The following is a 5741-nucleotide window of genomic DNA, read 5'->3' as shown; positions in this document are numbered from 1 at the left end:
AATTTTGTCAGTAATGTGTTGTAATAATAATTTAATAAATACATGCCAGTACTAGTTGGTGGTTGAGATATTGAAAAAATACGCATATTAAAAAATATAATAATATTTTTATATGTTACGGCACATAATATCACTGGGTTACAAAATTAAATCGTTGATTTCATTTATATCATACTGATAGCTGCTGATCTCGTGAATGCGGAATAAATTGAATACAAATTCGATAATTAGATAATTGAGCTCGTCGATTTTGTCATCATGATTACGCCAACAAATGTTATCGGATCCTAATGATATTTTCTACACTTATTCTACAGACAATTATCACGGTTGAGTTCGGAGATAGACTGAGTCACTCGATGAGTTTAAAAGTTATAGCTGTTTGAAATTTTCACGATTTTTCTAAAAAAATCAACTTTTTTTCACTGTTTAAGTTCATATAACTAAAACTGATATACAAATTTCGTAGAAAGTAACTTAAAGCTTGTTCAATAAGCTTTAATTTTCTACTTTAAACTTTATATTTCGACTATTACATCCTATAATTTGATAGTCTTGAAAGTTTGGATCGAATAAAAAAATCTAGAAAAAATGGTTTTTATTCTGGATAGCTTCTGTATTTCTCATTATAATCTAATTCCGCCAGTTACATTTTGTTGCCCTAGCGGTTTTGGTGCCACCGTGAGAACTCGGAAAAAAGTCGACAGAAACTCGGTGTTTCAAGGGTGTTTCGATAGTGTTTTCGCGGTAGAAATGTGGCGTTTCGTGTGCAATTACAACACGGAGTTTTTACGGAGTCTTCTCCGTGTTTTTGAAGAGTTTTGCCAGTTTTCTCTTGGAGTTTTGTTGGTGTTTTCTTGGAGTTTCGTCGGTGTTTTCTTGGAGTTTCGTCGGTGTTTTCACGGACTTTTCTTAGTGTTTTATCGGAGTTCTTTGGGTGTTTCCTTGTAGTTTAGTCAGAGTTTCCACAGATTCTAGCGCTTTTAGGGCCACCGTAGAAATTTGAAAAAATCTCGAGCTAAACTCAGTGTTTCGAGGGAGTTTCGACGGTGTTTTCATGGCAGAAACGCGGTATTTTTGTATACTGTTACGACACGGAGTTTTTGCGGAGTTTTGTTGGTGTTCTTACTGACTTTTGTTGGTTTTTTCTCAGAGTTTTATTGGTGTTCTCTGGGAGTTTCGTCGGTATTATCACGCAGTTTTCTTGGTGTTTTGTGGGAGTTTTTAATGTGTTTCTTTGTAGTTAAGTCAGAGTTTTTACGGATTCTCGCGCTTTTAGCGCCACCGCAAGAATTTGGAAAGAAATCGATTGAAACTGGGTGCACCAAGGGAGTTTTGACGGCATTTTCATGGTAGACACGCAGTATTTTTGTGTACAGTTACGACACGAAGTTTTTTCGGTGTTCTTGCTGAGTTTCTTGGGTGTTCTTTTGGAGTTTTATGGGTGTTTTCGCGGAGTCGTCTTTGGGCTTGCTCGGAATTTCTATGGTGGTCTTTTTATGGATTTGCGGAGTATATTGAGGGTTCTTTCGTCGTTTTGGTAGTGGTAACTTAGTGTTTGTGTGGCATGTTTATGGCATTTTGAAATAAAAAACTTGAATATTTACACCATCGGTGGTGTGAACGTTTTAATTCACACAGTCTAAAAGTTAAAACTGTTTTAACACCAAATCATTCACACCACACCGTGGACTTAAAATTTTTGACATTGTTTAGATGTCATAAACAATTTTAAAGATTTAGGTTACATAACAAAGAAATCGACTTTGAGCTTACGAAACCTGTCCAATCGGAATGTCTTGTCATCAATGTTTTTGGTTAACGAAAAATTAAGCTATCGAAATTTTGGATTATTGGAAATTTAGGTAATTGGTAGTATTGGTAATTGAACAAACTGGTGATCGGGATTTTAGGTGATTGAAAATTTGGGTCATCGGAATTATTAGTAATTGGTAATTCAGGTAATAGTGGACTGGGTTATTGAGATATGTCCTATCGGTTATTTTTCCAATTGGAACCTGTCCAATAGACGTCTTCCCAACAAAATAATCTGTAAACTTGACAACTCTTTTATATTTTCAAAGTTTATATATATAATTATGTAAACGTGGTGGCCCGAGTCGACTGTGTCTCTATACAGATGTCAGATGCCTGTTTAACGTCTCTCGTATTCGAATTTATTATAATAATGAATAAATATGAATTATAACTGTTATATAACTCATTTGCTTATTAATCTATCATTATTCTCTACCGATTCCATAAGAAATCTTGGAGCTTAATATTTCATTTTTCAGATATTTGCTTACGCCGTTTTTGATAATTTTAATGAATGTATAAATCTCGAAGTTGTAATAAATTGTGTAAGCTTTCATCAACCCGAGAAAAAATTTTTATATATAATCATACATAATTATATATAACTATATATGGTCATATATAATTATATATGATCATATATAATGCAATATTTAAACGGAGAAAGTCATATGTAGCTCCATATATAATTATATATGATCATATATGATACTATTCCGAGAAATTTTTTTTATATATAATCATTTATAATTAATTATAATCTTATATATATACCCTCGCAGATTTGAATCACGGTGGGTTTGTTCCATTTTACCACTGTGATTACGCGGTGCATCCACCGTGACTCCACGGTGGATACACCGGATAATCACAGTGGATACACTGTGTATACATGTTTTGGTACCAATTCGAGCTCTTGATAATAATATTAAGGTTTGCCTCAATCGATTTTTCTATTTCCCATTTATAAATACCACGGGGAAAAAATTTTCTTTTTTTTTGAATTTTTTAGCTCACAAACCAATTAACGGATTTTCATGCACAATAAATATTTTTGTAGGAAATTGAACGCTCTACAAAAAAGTCGCTAATTATTTTTTGATAAATCCCCCTGTTCAAAAGTTATTTAAGAGTTCTAACGTTACACTCGAGCGCGACAGACGTGCTTTCAGTCACTCCGTTTTTCGAGTTCCAACAAAACTTTATCGTGTATTATTGAATAAGTGTAATCAAGTGCGTGTAATACTAGTGGCTGCTTTGAAGATATTTCCACCCACCAACAATAATTCTCTGAAAAGAGAATTATTATCTCGACCCACAGTACCATGACACACTCAATGAACTTCACAAAAGCTCTCCAAACCGAAGCAATCCTCACTCGTGAACAAGCGATTATCATTGATGCAATTGAAGGACAACCGATACAAAATTATGCAACTGGACTTGGGAAAATAATTGGACCTCAAAACATTAGATACATCTCAAGAATCTCAAACAACCGCGTATGTATCTACCTAGCAACAAGAGAACTAGCTGACTCTCTTATCGATCAACACATATCCATAGATAGTAAAAGAATGTTAATCCGGCCCTTAATCACTCGAAATAAGAGGCTTATTCTTTCAAACGTTCCACCTATCATTCCCAATGACATCATCGAAAAGAAATTACAAGAAACACATATCACCCCAATGTCAAACATCACTACACTGCGAGCCGGTCTCAATATCCCTGGATACCAACACATACTCAGTTTCAGACGCCAATTGTATATCAAACCTGATGATTGTGGAAAAATTCCTCCTTCATGGAAAATCGATGTTGAAGATACCTCCTACTGGATCTACCCAACCTTGGACAACATGCTCTGTTTTATGTGTAAAGAAGAAGGACACTTAGCTAAATCATGCCCAAAAAACACCGCTCAACAAGAAAAACCAAATGAATAAGGTCAAGCTGGTAAAGACCTCAACTTGCATAACCACTCGACACTACATGCATCAACAACTCAAATAACTACTCCGATAATTCTACCGAACACCTTGCAGGCAATAAATAAATCAACCACCCAGTCGACTAAAAGACAATTATCCGAAACCTCCTCAAGTACATCAATGCCTCCGCCCATCGCACCAATCAAAGATACTGGAGTAAACAATAAAATAACTAAAACTACACAAGACACAAAGAAAATAAAAGTAACTGAACCAATAATGGTACCGTTAAGTCATTTCAATATGAACAACATTAAAACAGACATAAACAAGAACCAACAGGAGTATCCCTATGATTTTGACCAATTAATCAGCTTCCTATCCAAGTACCACACCAACAAAAACTTGGAATAAACTCTAATAGACTGCAGACTGCAAGCCTTTGACCTTGCAACAATGCTACGCACACTATACAAATCGATCACTGGCAAAACAGATAAAAACCGCTTCACAAGACTTATTAAAAAACTCGAATCTGGAGCCCTCGCCGACGACTCAACCTCCACAAGCTCTTTCACATCTGAAAATAGTAATATGGAAATAGATAACACAGCAAATATACCTTCAGATACAAACAAAAGCTCACAAACCAACACTAAATAAAATAAAATAGAACAGACATACAAATAATAATAATAATGCAAATTCTTCAATGGAACATAAATGGTCTTATAGCCAAGCTTGAACAATTACAGCTCATCATCTCTGAATCATTCTACGATTGCTTATGCCTACAGGAGACTAACTTCAAGGGTAACTATGCCAAAAAAATTAAAGGCTATCAGGTCATACATAAAAACAGAATAACAGCAGGTCGTGCAAGTGGAGGAGTCGCAACTAACGTCAAAGACAATATACCAAATCAAGTTATCAACCTAGTATCCGAGTTGGAAGCCACTGCCGTTCAAATTAACTCAAACCATCCTATCACCATATGTAACATATACATCCCTAACAGCAGAACAGTAAACAATCAAGATCTCAAACAGATCATATCTCAACTACCATCCCCTTTCATAATAGCAGGCGATTTCAACGGGCATAACTTAAAATGGGGATCCAGTAACACTGACACAAGAGGATCAATGATAGAACAAACACTCAATAATGATGATGAACTTTTCTTACACAATGACGAAACCAGCACCCATTTCAACTCTAACTCAGGCAAACAAAGTGCTATTGATCTAACAATCTGTTCATGCAGTATTGCGCCTTTCCTTCAGTGGACTGTCATGGATGACTTATACGATAGTGATCATTACCCGATCGTCATAAACGATATCAGATACAATCATGAAACAAACCGGCATCAAAGACACCTCAAGTGGCTTTTCAGCAAGGCTAATTGGTACGAATCTCAAGAAACAATCTCAAATCAATTAAATAAATTACCAAAGCTTCATGAACAACCCCATCTACCCATCAATGAAATACTAAACAAATTTACCAACCTCATAATTAATGCAGCCAACAAATCGATCCCAAAAGGCTCCGACACCATTTACAGCTAATCAGTCCCATGGTGGAACTTGGAATGTAAAAACTCAATGAAAGAAGCAAAAAAAGCCTTCCGTAAATTAAAAAAGAATATCACTGAAGAAAACAAAATACACTTTAAGTGTGCTAGAGCTCTTGCCAGAAGGACAGTTAAACAAAGGAAAAAAGAACACTGGCGAAAATTCACTGAATCGCTCACACCTACAACCACGTTATCGCACGTATGGACCAAGGTGAGACGTATCACAGGGGCCTACACATCACCCCCGAATCCCTCTCTACCATCTATATCCTCTGAACAACCTCATATACAACAAATCGCAAATCATCTCGCTGACACTTTTGCAACTAACTCTGCTGACTCGAATTATACTGAGGAATTTTTTAAAATTGAAAACTCAACGAACCCAACGATAGAAAACCTCAGTT

The sequence above is a fragment of the Microplitis mediator genome, chromosome 10 (assembly GCF_029852145.1).
Source record: "Microplitis mediator isolate UGA2020A chromosome 10, iyMicMedi2.1, whole genome shotgun sequence".
NCBI classification, from domain to species: Eukaryota; Metazoa; Arthropoda; class Insecta; order Hymenoptera; family Braconidae; genus Microplitis; species Microplitis mediator.
Note: the sequence above shows the minus strand (reverse complement) of the source record.